Source organism: Uloborus diversus, chromosome 7, assembly GCF_026930045.1.
Source record: "Uloborus diversus isolate 005 chromosome 7, Udiv.v.3.1, whole genome shotgun sequence".
Taxonomy (NCBI): domain Eukaryota; kingdom Metazoa; phylum Arthropoda; class Arachnida; order Araneae; family Uloboridae; genus Uloborus; species Uloborus diversus.
The window spans coordinates 138639155-138656796 of NC_072737.1; positions in this window are offsets into that span (position 1 = coordinate 138639155).

A 17642-nucleotide genomic window follows, 5' to 3' on the forward strand; every position below is an offset into this window, starting at 1 on the left:
AATGTTGTACATTAATGATATAATCAAGTAAAACCTAGCATCATACTAATTATACAAATGAAAAAAAAAAAAAGAAAAGTACGACATTTCATTGGAAATGTTTCATTATTTTCCTTCAAAGAACTGAACACAAAATGGAATATTCAATTTTCCTCCGTTCAACCAAGTTTTGTTTCTAACTTCAACTAACAACGCTATTCAAATGACTTCTGAAATGGAATCCAAAAGAAAAAAGTCAGCTAAAAAAACAGTTCTAAACACTAAACCAACTCTCCAAAATAAAGAATACGCCATTTTCTTTACTATTACCTTTTCTAGCTATTATTAGTCTCAGAAAACTGCAACATTAGTAGCAACAAAATGAAGCCGTCAGCAGACGATTTCCAAAAAAAAACAGGGAGAGATATCGTATTGTCCCTTTTTAGGAAGTTTTTTCCTTTTCTAACCGAAAGTTTTTCGTCATAAATTGCATCGTTACTTATAAATATCGATCACGGAAGTGCATGCGACGCCCGAGGCCGCCCATTTTCTAACAATTTCGACAGCCTAGTATTTTTAGAGGGCGCATCTTACATTTTATTTTTTACTTTTTTTCTTATTACTGCTTGATTTTTAGTAATGTCATTTCGGTAAGCGACTGAAAAAGCTTATGCAGCTTATTCTGTTTGCAGGAATATCCTATAAAACAAGAGAGATATTTTTGTTTATAAACTTTAAAGCTTATTGAGTCACGTTTTCGAGTACTTTTCTTTGCTGTTTGTTTCTATTGTGATTTTAACCTCCACCATCTGATAATAAGTTGCAATTGAATTGTATATATATATATATATATATATATATATATATATATATATATATATATATATATATATATATATATATATATATATATATATATATATATATATATATATATATATATATATATATATATATATATATATATATATATATATATGTTGTTAAATGTAATGTCGCAGACGCAGGTAGCACAATTGTAAGTGTATATAACAACAAGAAAATTCAACAATATAAATAGAAAGAACCATTGTAAATAGAAAAACCGTTGAACGTGAAAAAGTAATCTCATGGGCAGTAATTGCTACGTTTTCAAAGAGTTGGAGCAATTGGCATATTAAATAATTTACAGGTTTCTATAGAGGTAGAGGTCAGTATCATACAGTCAGCAAGCAATTAAAATTTTATCGAATTGACAAGCATTTACATTCTTATCTACGTATTAGGCTTAATTTGGTAGATTTTAAACGATTGTATGTATTCATTAAAAAATATTTCAAATGTAACTTGTGTGGATTTTATTTAAAAGATATTATAAAAAGAGCTGACATGTGTTTCACCAACCCCTCCCCCCCATCCCCCCACCAGCTCTTAGCTGGGGGGTTGGAAACTCGAGGCCATGCACCACCAGCTCTTAGCTGGGGGGTTGGAAACTCGAGGCCATGCACCACCAGCTCTTAGCTGGGGGGTTGGAAACTCGAGGCCATGCACAGTTGCACGTGGGTTCGAGCCGCCTAACCTCTTCCGATTATAACATGGGGTTCCGATCCTACTTTAAGATCCCCAAGAAATCATAGACGCACTTCTTGCTCCACCTGTTTAGATGGCTGTTGGATTACAAACAAAGATTCATCAAAATGGTCTAATCATTCCTCTATTTTCTTCTATGCACAGGCCCGCTGAGAGCCAAGGCGGGCCCAAAACGTGTCGGCCATGCCTTCCCCCCCCCCCCGAAAAGAGAGAAAAGGAAAACCGAAAAAGGGGGAGAGAAAAAAACAAAACTGCTTATTAGAAAATAATTAACTCTATTAAACGTGCCATAATTGTAAATACCGAAAGAGTAAATTTTACTTTATCTTTACGTTTCCGCTTATTCGGAGTTTTTTCCCCTTTTTCTTACTCTTTTTTTTTTTTTTTTTTTTTTTTTTTTGAGCAATCACGATTGCTTATTGCTTTCATTTGACTGTTTTGGCTTCCTATAATTTTATTTTCCCACCAGCACTCTCTGCAGCACCACCGTCGCGTCGACCGACCTCACGATGCTGCTCCTCTAGCGAAAACCGTCTCCAGGTTGCGCCCACATCCTACACGCACACGCATACATACACACACCTGCAAACACACATACATACACTCACCTGCACACAGATACAAACACACACGCACACACCTACACACACTCATGCCTGCACACAGAAACAAATACACCCGCATACATACATACACACACACACCTACACACGCTCATGCCTGCATACGGACACAAACATACACGCATACATACAAATTCCTATACACACACACACATACCCACACACACATGCCTGGGCACAAACACACACCCCTACATACACACACACTCGTGATTGCGAAAAACATAATTTGAATTCAAGAAGCCAAAATACAATTTTTTTTCTCCCTTGCGTCAGTTTCACCGCCCTCCCACGTAACCAACCCCAAGGCCCGGCACCTAGTTTCTGACTAGGCTGACATGGTCTCTTGTCGGGCCTGGCAATGCATTATTGAAGTCCAATTCGGTTACTCTTGCCATGTATATAAAATAATAAATAGTAGATTTATAAGCAACAGTTAAATCAATAGCTTAATCAGTGTAACATACTCATCCATTCCAGAATGCAAGATTGACTTGAAACATATACACACATTCTTCTTTGTGCATAAGTATACAGTGGCTCCCAAAAGTGTTCGTACACCTACGATTTTCAATGAAATAGGCCATTATCCATTGGTTAGAATTAATATTTCGGAATAGGTATTTTATTATAAGATCTATGATCTATATTTAACAAAACTACATGAAAATTTTTAATAAAGCATTAAAACATAATTTTTAAAAAATTAAAAACCAAAAATTGCCGGAAATTTTATCTCACAAAAGTCTTCGTACACTTTGAAAAAATGTCAAAAAATTAGTAAATAATCTAACTTTTTACAAAGTTATTATTTAGTAGAACATCATGCAGTATCAACAAGAGCTTTGAAACGTCTGGGAATAGATTTCATTGTTTTTTCTTTCTTTTTTTGCGTAATTTCTGAGTAAGTGTTCAACCCCAGTTTGAGTCTTACTGTTTCTAGCTCTATTTTCGTTTCAAAGCTGTATTTTCGTAATCTAGCCCCCAGATATCTCTAAATATGTTACATTAAGTTCAAATCTGGAGATTGAGGGGGCATTTCTAAGTTTAAGGACAATTTTTGAGGCACCAAACGCAAACGTGTGCTTCTTATCGTTATCTCGATAAAAAACAAAGTTGTTTCCGATTACCAAATTTTGGGCTAATAGTTTAAAATTGCTTTTCAAAATATTTAAATGAACAGCATGATTCATTATTTAATCAAAAAATTCCAAATTTCCAAGTCCTGATGCTGTAATGCACCCTCACATTAAAACACTTTCACCGTCCTGATTAACTGATCCAACTAAGTTCTTCAGATTAAATTCCTCATTTTTTCTTTTATTTACAATTATACAACAATTTAACTCAAAATGTTAAATTTATTTTCATCTATAAGTAAGACGTTGTTCCAAAACGTTTTGAGCTTATTTATCATTGATTTTGTGACGGAAAGCGTAAGCTTACTGTTATTCGCACGAACAAGAAAATTTCTGCAGGAAGAGGTACCATTTAATCCAGTTAATCAGAGAACTTGGCGAACAATTTTAGGTGAAAACTAAACGTAAAATGTTTCATTCAATTCTGCAGGAATTTTTTCAGCACTCAAATGTGTATTTTTCATAATTTTTTTAACTGTAAACCTCCGATCACGCATTGTTAACTTTGCCAGTTGACCTTTTCTTACCGTGTTTTCGATCCTATTCTTGTCTTTAAAGCATTTTATCAAGCACTTCACTATAGAATGGTATAACTTACCTAATTTAGAGACATTTCAAACCAATTTACCGCTACTGTGAGTAAACAATTCAAATTTCGAATGGTGTTTGTGGTGTTTTTCAAATACCAGTCATTTTAAAGTAATAAGCACAATATTAAGGAATAAATAAACAAAAAATTAAAGCCAAATGACTTTTAAGGGTCAACACAATGCAAAAATAATAAAAAAATGACATATGATAGTTTTAATCATGAATTTATTCGAAAAAATTTGAGTGTACGACGACTTTTGTGGCGTATTATTTCTCCGTCTCTTCATTTTTTGACAAATTTCAAAAATAAAATCTGGCAATATTTTGAAAAAAACAACTGAGTTTTATTCAGAATGGCATAAGAATGGTGTGAAAAAAAATTGGACTTCATATTCAAATTCAGTTTTGCGTTATTTTGGTTTTACTACAAAATTTCAAGGTGTACGAACACTTTTGGGAGCCACTGTAAATATCGGACTCCGGTTTCGTATTAACAAATGCATGCAATTAGCTTTCAGAGCATTTCCCTAGTTAAATGATGATGAAAACTTTTAACATAAAAGTGAATTAGAATCGGTTTAAGCATTTATCTTTTATTGTATGTTTATTATTTGCATTTATATTTTAGTGACGAAACGCGTTGGACAAAAAAAAAGATAAAAGTAATTTTAGAAATAAAATTCGAATTTCCACTAGATAAGATTCGTCTGGCTTCCTTTTATGAAATATGTTCTTTTCATTCGCGAAAAAGCCCATGAATCAGAAAATTAGTCTCTGCTTTTGAGACAAGTGCGAAAAATTGCAATTCGGCTCAGTCAAGGGTTTCAATAAAAGAAAATACGCATTCTATTTAACTCTTACATTGTCTCTGTTTGACATTTTATCATCTCGCAGCAACTCTCGCCAGGAGTCCGGGCATAAAAGTGAAAGTATTAAAAGCCTTCAGCTTCAATTCACGCTTTAGGAACATTTTAAAATTTAAAAACGAAAGAAAAATAGATGATACTTTTAGTCACGCTTCGAACCCTTCTCAAATAAATTACCCTTTCCTCGAATTTTCCCCGTCTGCGTTTAATCTCTGGAAATTGCCTTTTCTTAAAATGGGCGACACGCGCGAAGTGGAAGTCGAAGTAAATGGCGCGATTACCGCCGGAAAATGTAGACTCTATATTCTGAGCCGCGCGACATTGCTGGATAATTAGAAGCAACCAATTACACCTGATCCCGCCAGATGGCAGGCTTTACCTACCGTGACTAGGATATTCTGTCCTTGCAATTAACCTTAATTTCATTATGTAAACTACCGGAACCTCTATCTTTAGCAAATGAACGGGCATAAAGTTTTATTTCCGGGTATTTTTTCCCCCTAACGTCACAGAAATTGATTTTATTTACTTAGCAATAATGTGTTCCTCATGCTTTTTCAGGGTCCATATGGTTTTAAAAATTAATTCACGATTTGTAAATCACCAGTGCATAATAAATTGATTAAGCTTTTACTGCTGATAGCTGATTTCAATTCCTTTGTTTTCTTTACATCGATCGAAAATTATCGTATTTTTTTAATTTATGAATAAGAAATGAAGTGCTATTTATATTAGATCTAATTTTTCAGGGGTGCTAATCACCGTCTCCCTATCTTCTGAGGCCTGTTAATATCTGCCTGGTCAATACTGGTACCATTGAATACAGGACATACAGGGGAAACCATTCCCCCCTGTTTCATCCCTCTAAGGAGCCGGAGATATGAATTGCTTAAAATAGCCTACAGGACATTCAGGGAAAAAAACAAACAAAAACATCATCAAATGTCACCCGCTGCAGGCGTTATTGACTCATTGATTCACTGCAGGTAGCAAACGGGGATTGGCGAGCGAAACAAGCACGGGGTGTAGCCCTCTAAAATAGCAATTATATTTTGGAGATTATTGTCTTTTTCAATAGCTTGTACAATTAAATTTTAATTTACACATAATTTCTGTTTCCCTTAAACTTTTTACACATAATTGTTTCAAAACTCAAAAATGACTAAAGTAAGAAAAACAAAGTTAAAAAAAGCAAATACGGCAAATTTGTGCTTTTTTTAACGTTGTTTTTTTTACTTTACTGTTCAGCGCAATGGTATTTATTTATTTTATCTCAAAAATGACTATTCAAAACGTTATGACATTAATTATTTGATTTTAAAAAATACATGCAGTCAATTCGCAATAACTGGAATCTAAAGGGACCGGCAAAAACTGCGACTTATCGAAAGTTCGACTTACCGCTAGTCTCGGTTTTTGACATTTTAAAAGAAAAAACATCGAATATTTTAATTAATCTTCATATATAAATGGTTACTTCTCTGTGTGTGTATGTATGTATGTTCGGGGTGATCTTCAAAATTACCGGACCGATTTTAACCATTTTTTCTACCATAGATAGCTACATTATCAGGGAGAACCTTAGGCTATAATTTATTCCTAAAAAACTTAGTTTAAAAACGTTATGATGGAAAACAGTAAATGTCATGTAATTTCCCCACTAAATGATTAAATATAAAACCCATTGTTACGAAAATTCGTAACAATGGGTTAGCAGCAATATTAAAAGTAAGCATAATGAAAATTTTGTATCAAGGCTTTTCCGGAGCAAACATGAGTTTAAAGTCATTTAAACATTGGGAAACTCTACTTTTTTGCACATTTAGGGAAACATAGTAGAGAGTTTTTTTTTTTTTCTTCTTCTTTTTGTGTGTGTATACTATTTAATTAAATAAAGCGCACGGGTTTCTTTAGTGATCTGGGTTTTGATTACTTCATATTTTGGAAATTCTTCAAATTTTTATATGCTTCAATTCGTGCTTTCGTTTCTAAATGAATTCTCATTCGTTTTTTACACTTATTGCTATTTTACTTTTATGGGTAAGGAAGATGCTCGATTCTTAATCACGTCAAAGCGGTGTGTTTTGAGTTCTTTCAGTTAAAACAGAAAACTAACGAAAGTAGCGATTGTTTCTCACAATTATTACTGACCCAAGCAACACCGAGTATTTTTGCTAGTATGTACATATAACAGACAAAATTACTGAACATAAATATTTTAAGCACAATATGCACAGTTTAAGCAAAAATATTGAGAGAAAAAAAATCGAAAGCATGGTTTTGATTTCGATATTGCTGGAACCACTTGAATAGAGCCTACTTCAGGAAAGGTGCAATCTTCATTCGTTTCAAATTCGGGTTCATGGATTCTACCGCTTTAGAAGTTTTTTTTTTTTTTTTTTTCCTTTTAATATCACTGACAGAGTACTTGCTTTGACATCCTTTAATAGTAAAGAAAACTCACTCTGTCTCTCAAGAACTTATCAGCAAATGATGGGACTAAAAAATGAAGGGTAACGCATCTTAACTTATGTCAGCTTTTGAATAAAGGTACAATCAGTTGACTTGACAACTTGACAGCTTAAAAGCAAATTTACAGTCCAGCAACATGTTAAAGTGTAAACAATACAGTTCAACAAAACGAAACAAGCTTACTCATTTCCGCACGTGTAACTCTATTTTAGCACATTGGCTCAACAGGTGCTCTTCTTACTTTAGAGATCTTGTGTGCAGGAATTGCAAGTGAAGGTAAATTAATTTTTCTCTCATAGTCACTCGCTTCTTTTTTTTTTTTTTTTTGTTCTTTCCAAATAAATTTTGAGAAATCTTTGAAAAAACTTCGAGTTAAAGGAAGTTAACTTCGAGGTATTGAGAATAATTAGTATGAAATTAAATACAAAGACGTTGGGACTAGATAAAAACTTCGAGATATAGTAGTATTTGAGTTATCGGACTTCGAGCTATCGCAAAATGACTGTATACGATAAAAATATTGTTTAAAATAAGTCAAAGCGAATTTTTTCCTGTGCTGTTGTTTATAGAAGGAAAACAATGTGTTGTTTTAATCAGTAAATATTCCTCTTCCAGGTAATATCCCCAGCAATAATGAACGGTTTCTTTATTTATGGACGACCAAAATGCTCAACGAAACATCACAGCAGTATACAAGCATACCTCTGTTCCAAACCAAAGCTCTCAATTCTACAGGAAAATTGAGTGTGTCAGTAACCATTAGTAATGGAGGTAAGCACATATTTGTATCTCTCTAAACCTATGTTTTCCAATCTTTGGTACGCCGCACACGCCCCCGTGGAAATAAAAATGGTCATTTTAAAACGGTCACTTCCAGTTCATGAAATATATGTGGAACCTTCGACTTTCTTAACAGGGTTGTTTCCTTCAGTCAAAAGTACTTCTTTTAATCACTGAAATTGGCAGAACGAGTAGAAAAAAAATAACATAGACCCAGAAAATACTTTCATTTTCCCAACAGTTATTTTTTAATTAATTTTTTTAAATGTCGGATTTTGAAAACAAGGCGTGGTCTTTATGACGTCACGAATGATGCAATTTGTGGCGCATCTTTCTACCACGTTTCCACGTTATGATAATCAAGAAGTGAATTAAATATTGTGTTCTACGCTTTCTATCAACCATATCGTTGCCAATACACGTGAGTAAAGATGCGAATTAAATATTTTTCTCCGTGAATGACAACACTGAATGGCATTTCATCATTTGTGATTTCACACGACAGAAACGTAAACAATGAAAGCGCACCGATTTAAGTAATTTTTTTAAAATATTAAACTTGAACAAATTATTTAAAAAATGGTCAGATCCCGTATTTTTAAGCGTGCTCTTTCAGAAAAAAAATATACTTTTAAAATTTTGGAAACGACCCCATTGTAGCGAATGTGTGTTTTTAAGAACAAACATTAATTTTATTACACTCATTTGCAAAGCAACCTTTCTTTTCCAGATTTCATAAATTTTTCCCATCCTTTTTTTTTATTAATTATTTTTACTAAAATATGGTGCGAAAGGGTGTTTAAACTCTCTCTCTCTTTCTTTCTCTCTCTGTTTCTTTCTTTCTTTCTTCTTTGAGTGATGCAGCTGCTTAACTCTGCTTAAAGCGAAAGAGGCAAGAGCTGTTTAAAAAGGCCACGCATTTTATGGAACTAAAATTCAAAATAATGCGAAATTTTTTTCATGAATTATTAATTTTCAGGCCCAGCTAGTTGCTTAACAGGATTTAGATTGAATCAAAATCTTAATTTCATCTTCAATGAAATTAAGAAACATTCTTGTAGAGTTAAAACTAGATCGGTGCTTTATTATTGCTGCAGAAATGGGATTTATATTAAGATGCTAATATGTATATCATTTTCTCTCCATCTTTAACTTTCGCTACACCTTGCATTTCATATCTAGTTAAAAGTACTAAACAATTACACAAAAAAAATTACTGTATGTTTCTTTTATCTTTGTGAAGCAAAATGACACATGAAAATTATAATTTCATAAATAACTAGCGCGGTACCCACACGGCTTTGCTCGTAATAGGAAATTAAAAGGTCATTTGGTTCACCTGTGTATTTACAAATAATGTATGATGAATTTCTCGCTAATATGCTATATTAGCTTGCTCGTCCATGTTGGTTAGTAATTTGCTCTTCCATGTTGGTTGGTAATTTGCTCGTCCATGTTACTGTAATTTACTCGTCCATGCTATGGTAATTCGCTCGGTATTGCTGCAGGGGAATTAAATCCACCAATGTTGGTTTAAAATTGGAGTAGAAAAAGAACAAAATCGAATTTTCGAAAAAATTGCTACAAACTAATTTTGTGCCAAATTTCATGAAAATTTGTTGAGCCCTACAGGCGCTATGCGCGTCATAGCGATCCAGACATCCAGGGAGAGACTATCACCTTTGTTATTAGTAAAGATTATCAACGTCAGTTAAAACTTGATGGAGAGAATCAAAAGGAAAACGAATTAATTTCTATACATTTCATTGTAGCAAAGTTTGCTGGATTCTTTCATCATCTGTAGGATGTGTGCTGACTTTTTCGTCAAAAGCTCAAAAAAAAAGGCTGACCTGCCTCTTCGCAGCTTTAACACCGGGTGTAATAAAGCTGCCGATATCCGAATCTTGCCGTAAATAATCGCCTTTAAAGTTGAGCGCCACAGAAAAGATAAAGCCGCCTTTTCTCTTCTTTTATTTCCACATTATGTTGAGAAAGTTTTCCTCTTTTTCTGCTCTCTTATCTCTTTTTGCCTGCTACCCGCAACTTAGCGCCGGAAAATGATGATGCTTATATTTATATGGTAATGTTGTCAGCTGGTAGGTTATGCAAAAGAATGCCTTGCTGGAGTCCGCCAGTCGGTGTTTGCCTCTTTTCCAATTCATAAGAATGATCCCTTTTTATTTTCTTCTCACCCTCTATTTTTACCAAGCTCTAAATAGTTGACTAAAATGTGAGAACGCTAGAAGTTGGATTTTACTCACGAATTGTAAACGAAGTCGTTTTTATGAACAACTAGTGGTACCCGCACGGCTTTGCCCGTAATAGAAAAATTAAAAGGTCTTTTGGTTCGCCTGTATATTTATAAATAATGTATGGTGAATTTTCTCGCCAATTGGCTTGTACCCATGTTATGGTTCCACGTTATGATAATTTCGTATCTCGCCAATTGGCTTGTGCCCATGTTACGGTTCCACGTTGTAATAATTTCGTACTCGTCCATCTTATGATAATTTCGTTCTTAATATTGGAAAAGCGAAAGAACCACATCGAATTTTCAAAAAATCGCTTCGAGGTGCACACCCCCATGCTACAAACTAATTCTGTGCCAAATTTCATGAAAATCGACCGAACGGTCTAGGTGCTATGCGCGTCACAGAGATCCTGACAGACAGAGATCCGGACAGAGAGACTTTCAGCTTTAGGGGCGAGTTGCATTGGTCATGACATCAGGAGCGTTACTCGATCATTGGATATGAGAATAAGTTAGGCCGACCAACGCATGAAGATTCTCCTGGGAAATTCCTTTTTAATACATTAATCATTTGTTGCAAAAAAAAAACACCTTACAAAAACTCCACTTATGTTAGAATATTGGTTCATTGCATGAACTTCATAAAGAACATAGACGCTACTTCTGTAAAATGCAATTAAATTTTGAAGGCTTCCAAAAACATTGCTTCACCCTGAAATGCATAATTAAAAAAAAAAACTCTTTAAAGTAGGTTCTTTGGCTTTAAACTTCTGTTCAATAAATGAAAAAAAATAATTAAAAAGTCATAGTTTAATTTAGGTATTGCTTATGGTGAAATAACTTTTGGCAACACGGGAATTAACTGAAAAAATAACAAATGATTTACCAGCAAATGTCTCAAGACACAGATAAAAGCAGTAAAAAGGCTTTACAACGAAAGTAGTATACTATTAGTCGTATCAGTTCATCTTAATCTCTTCTTCACTAATAATAAAGCTGGGGGTCTTTCTGGATGTCTGGATCTCTGTTGTAACTCATTTTGTAAACTTTAACCATTATTGTTTCATTAATGATGCAGCCAAAATTCTGTTTTATCCTTTAGTATTAAACTTAAAAGTCACTGTAACAGAAACTGCGTAACTTTTAAGTTTAAAGCTGAAGATCAAAACATGATTTTAACTGCATTATTATTATCACTACAAAGATTGAAGTTTACTGTACTATTACGTCTCATTAAAATTTCTGATTTTTGTGGCGTTTAGTGAGCAAATTTATTGTTTATAGTTATAATGACAATTCATATTCAGCTGTTATTTTGTAAATGCGTACGTGTTTAAATGCACAGTTGAAATCTCTTGACGGCCATCTCTAAGCACTCTCTTTTATCCAGAATTTTCGATTTACAGAAGGTGGTGCGGTCGTTTATCGATGTTTTCTGCAACTCTAAAACATTTATTGCAATTGGAATTCGGTTATACAAGTTAAAATCGTCTTCATTGAATCAATGATGGTAAACTATAGCTTCGCGATTCTCTGAAACCTTTGGCTAAAAGAATTAGCTCTTACAAAAATTCGAGTTTCCGGAAGAGATACTTTAATGCTTCATCGTAGTAAAATATACGTTGACGTAGGTAATTTTCTACTGAATTCTACTTTTAGTAAATTTCGAAAAATATACAGTTAAACTCAATTCGAAAAAATTGGTATTTCACACTAAAGAAAAATAAATATTCTTATTAACTTGATAAGGAATGAACTAAGGATTGTACGGTTGCATACAGAAGTAGCGGATTCAAATCAAAGTCCTATTTACTTAAAGAAAGTTATATTAAACGTAAAAAATATGACAAGTCAAATCGAAACGAGAAATCGAGACGATAGAGTGACTTATTCGCAAGCAGTTTACAATGAATTCATCAAAAAGTCGTGTTGCAAATTTACAAACGGAAAGTCATGGGTACCCACCTTAGATCGTTGAGACCATTGAGATCTCTCAATAACCAAAGGGGTATACGCCCAAAATGTCGCGGCCAAAATGTCGCGGGACAAAATGTCGCGGCCAAAATGTCGCCGGTCCAAAATGTCGCCGGTTCAAAATGTCGCCGTCCCAAAATGTCGCCGGTCCAAAATGTCGCCGGCCCAAAATGTCGCCAGTCCAAAATATCGCCAGTCCAAAATATCGCCAGTCCACAATGTCGCCGGCCCAAAATGTCGCCGGTCCAAAATGTCGCCGGTCCAAAATGTCGCCAGTCCAAAATGTCGCCGGTCCAAAATTCGCTAGTTCAATTGGTACGAAAAATTTAAATGTACGTCGATGCTTTTCAGCATAAAAGTTGCGAAAGAATACTAATTGCCTTTCAAAGTAAGTTCCTTCAAAAATTCCAAACGTTTTCTCCTGTCTTAATTCGTAAATATTAGATTAATTCCAGAAAATTATTAGTTTTCAGAAAAACATACGTTTTTCTGTATACTATTACAAACGTAAACGTGCGAAAAGCTGCAGCAACGGAATTCTCTTTCTCGTTTAATCTGATTAACAATAATACTCAAGATGTAACGCAAAGGATAAAGATGTAACGCAAGGATTCAGACAAAAAATTGGTATGGAAGTAAAACTAAACTGTTCTAAACGCGAATGAAAGAATAGTGAGGCGCAATGTGAATATGGCAAGAGAGTAGGCAGTTTGTATTTTTTGGCGTAATGAAGTAAAAACAAATAACTCCTTCACTCTAGCATATTATTACGGTAGCGACAGAGCAGCCATTTAGGGGATCAGGCGGAATGGCCCCCAGCTTTGAATTTTTTTTTTATATACAAGTGGAAGTGGTTTGTATAGCAATCCTATGAAATCTGCATTGGTTATATGCCCGTTATCCTCCCTCTCCCCTTTCACTGAAAAAATTCGAAATCACCGGCCAGGGTGGAAATAAAATAGAAAAGTATCTTAATGAAATTTAATTTTCTCATAGATTTATTAACATCACCCTAAGAACTGTATAAAAAAAAAAAAAACTGTACGTTTTCAGTAAGATATACGTTGGTTAAAGTAAGATCAAAACTGTTCTGAGACTTTTTCTGGAAATGAAATTGAAGAAGTTTAACAAGACTGCTCGAGACCTTCCTCTGAGAGGACATTTGCGACCGGGATTTAGAGACAGCAAAACAAATGTTTAACAGAGATGACAGATTATTGCCGTGGGAACTCCCATCTCTTATGAGTAAAATTCTGAAATTACGTCGAAATGTTCACCGTCAAATCTTTTGAAATCAATGAAACCCATAACTGCTAAAACAGGTGTCTTTCACTCAGATCTTTGAAAAACGACTCTACGCGATGACAAATATTTTCAATTCTCAACATTCATGAAATTTATATATTCGATAGAACATTCAAGGGACAATTTCAGAAGAGCTATTTTATTGGAGGTTTTCAAGAGGATACTTTCATGCTTGCGAAGTAGCGCTTGTCAGCTGAATCACATTTTCCAATTTTAAGTAGAAAAGAAAAAATTTCATAATGTATGGTGAAATAACTGATATCAATGAGATTATTTAGATCAATTTTGACCTAGACTTATTTTTAAAGTGAGTTTCAAAAAGTAATAGTTTCAGCTCAATATAGCTTGGTAATTCAGAAAGAAAAGAATATTGATAATAATAATAATAAACAAATAAGTTTTTCTCTCTCAGAAAAAACTGCTGTTTTAATTCGTGAATTTTTACTACGCAAATTCTATAAGAATGCAAACTCAGTTTTTATTTAACACCCACGCTAGTTAAAGTGCTACAAAAATGAGAGGAATACACGGCTAATTTAGATTTTATTGATATCTTGCTCAACTTCTCATATTTATATTCAGTATATTTTTCATTGTTTATTTAATTACACTGACTCACGTAAACGATTACGAAACTCAACTTAGAACGAAAATAAGGCTTGTTTTCGTTTAATTTCACTTGTATACTACATTTTTGTATGAATCCTCGCATTACTTCTTGAGATATAGCAGTCACATAAAACGATAAAAATTATTCGATGATCCATCCTTTTGGGATGACTGAAGCCAAAAATAAATGAGCAACTCGCCCTTTAAGATATACCTGTAGACCAAATTTTGTCTTAACCCTTGTACAGTAGACCCTCGTTTTACGCGGGGGTTATGTTCCACGGAAATGTTGCGTAAATCGAAACCGCGTAAATTGAGACCTAATATTAGTGTCAAAGTAGGGATTAGGTTCCGTAGATGAAAAAATACTTCCTTCTAGTGATGACTAATTGTATAATAAGTTTAATGTGTACTTATATCGATTTTTATGCATAATATGCATAAAGAAAACAAACTAATTTCGTGTTCTGTTTATGAAGAAGAGCTGGCTATGATAGTCTTTTGGTAGTCATTAAGAATTTTTCTCTAATTCTTTGCGGAGCATTAACGCATCCATGATCACTTGCGTCATTTCCTTGATAGAATCTTCCTTCACTAACAAATCAGAAAGATTATTTCTATTGTCTACGAATGGTTCAAAATTTTCAATGTGAGCGTTTTTGGTTGTCGGAGTCGGTATCCTCGTTGGTTTTGACCTCCTTTGTCACTCTTAAAAGCTCTTTGTCCAGTGAGTTCTGAACTGTGTGAGTTTAATCACTTTACTTCTGATGGAAAAAGCTCTGGAACCAATCGCATAAAATGTCTCCAAGGACCCAAGTTCAATTATTAGCACGCCAAAATGCAGGTAGTTATGTGTAATCTTTAGGAGCTTAGGTTTTGAAAGAGAGGAAAATGTTACCCGTTTGCATTGCCGCACCTGCTTAAAACCGAAACTCATCTGCGTAAATTAAAATAAAAGCATCAAATCTTCAACCGCGTATAATCGAAACCGCGTAAAATAAACCCGCTTAAAACGAGGGTCTACTGTATTACTTTTTGAGATATATCAGTCACAGATAATAAAAAAAGAAAGAAAAAAAACATTCGATTGCTCCACACTCTGGTGTTATTGGCCCCAAAATCTGTCCCCCTGCTGCTTCCTAACATTTTATTTGATTCCGTTCATCATTTTTTGAGCAATGACAGTCACGCATATCGATGAAAACGTTCAGTTACTCCACTATCTTGAACGAATTGACGCAAAAAACCACGCAGCCCTAAATCATATATGGGTACTTGCGGGTATCGTTCGAATTCTTACTACAGGTTTTGACGTAGAATGGCCCCAAAAAATCGGTCACATACAAACGCACACTACTCTTGAAGAAAAGTTTAAAATAATTTAGCGAACGTCAGAACTGAACGCCGTCAGAACGTTTTACAGTTGGTAGATAGCGAGTCACAAGAAATAAGATAACGTAACGCTTGTATTAAGAAATAAGATAACGTAACGCTTGTATTCTATTTGTTTGCTGAAAAACAGCCGAGAGTTGCGAATCAAAACGGAATAATCTTTTTAGAATTTATCAAGAAACTCAGTCCAGTCCCATTTTTAACGGAGACATTCATTAAAGGCAGTAATCATTTATTCTGCAAATTTTGTGTTAAACAGCATTTTTGTACATTTGCATTTTTCTTACCAACTGAATGAGTGAATTTTGGATCTACGACATTTGGACAGGCGACATTTTGGCCCGGCGACATTTTGGACCGACGACATTTCGGCCCGGCGACATTTTGGATCGGCGACATTTTGAATCGGCGACATTTTGGATCGGCCACATTATGGCCCGGCGACATTTTGGTCTGGCGACATTTTGACCGCGACATTTTGTCCCGCGACATTTCGGTGGCGATATTTTGACCCCAAACCGGTCAAAGGTACCCACTTAGGGGGGAGGGTCATGGTGCAGACTGCGCCATTGAAATTTTTAGGGCGGATTGTTTTGACAAGTATTTTTCTCATTTTAGGCAGGCCCTTGCTTTTAAAGCGGTCATCGCGATACTTGGGGTCAGGGGTGCCTTTGCTCTTTGGGGAAGGGGACACCGCTGCGAAAGTGCTCATGGGAGAATAGTGCAAAGCAGCTCCTTTGAGTTTTTTTTTTTTTTTTTTTTTTTTTTTTTTTTTTTTTTTTTTTTTTTTTTTTTGACTCAGAGGAAGAATAAAAAATGCCGATCCTGTATAAAGTGTACTAGATGGCTGATAAACTCTTAGACTTCACTAAAAAATTATATTCTTCATATTTGAGTATATTTCTCTTTATCAAATTTTTTACAAAATGAACGGAAAAACTCTTACTATAGGGTCATTTTAAACTAATAGATAGAGTGAAATGGCTACTGTATTTGAGTAAACTGAAAATAATAAATGAGTTTTTTTACTTTAGTTTTAATAATTATGAAACACAGCAAATTCCGTTACCAATGAAACAAGGTAAACATTAGCATAACTTTTGGTTATTTAAAGTTTTGGGCCTCCATGTATGATGTATTTGATACAAATGCAACTTTTTCAGAGTTTTTCAAAAAATATTTACCATTTCCAAATGTCAACAAAATATTGTATTTAGGTAAAATATGAGACAAAGAATCACTTGGTGACCTTAACTCAATTTTGATAAAAAGTGCAGATACGACTTTTGTGATTAGCACGACGCTATTGGTAGATATTTCACAAAACATGGCATCATAGGAAAGTCATAGAACATAGCCAAATCGCTAGTCCGTAATTTATTCGGAATAAAGATCACAACCAAATTCTTCTGCAGCCACTATGCCCTCATCAACACCATCACAATAATGCTCCAAAACATGTAAAATCAGTTACATCACCTGTTGTTTTTGCACAATACTTAAAGCGTGCTCTTTCTTAACGTCAGCAGAAAATTTTAGTGACAGAAAATGTTAAATTATTATGTTAACAAGTTCAAAGCACTTGCCTTACTTCAGATGATCAATAAAACTAAAAAATTGAAAGTATCCGAACAATGTCCTTTCGGAGGGTCAGCCTATTTCATCACCTTAATGATGACTGCCAGCCGGATAAGTTGAGACAACTGCTACTACCACTGTATAGCATCAATTAGAGTGGAAGTATTGTGAGTGAGCGATTGGTTTTGTCTTCAGTGTTCACTAAAGAGTTACAAAGAGTAACTTCTTTTTTGCATGAAAATGGAGTTAAACCTATTTCTGTACCTCAGAGCCAGACGGACGTGAGTCACAGAATCGCAACTTTACAGGAAAGAGGAAAAACTTTTTTTCTGACGCATGCAAGGGATGGGACGCGCGCTCTTTTAACCCTAGTGAAATTTTGAAAAATATTGTTTTTTAAGATTTGCGTTCACATGGCTCGATGTGGAATAGGCTTCTACATGCTATGCCCTAATAAAAAGAAAATTGAAATTTTTGAACTTACGTTTGTCTCGCTTTGAGGTACAGAATTTTC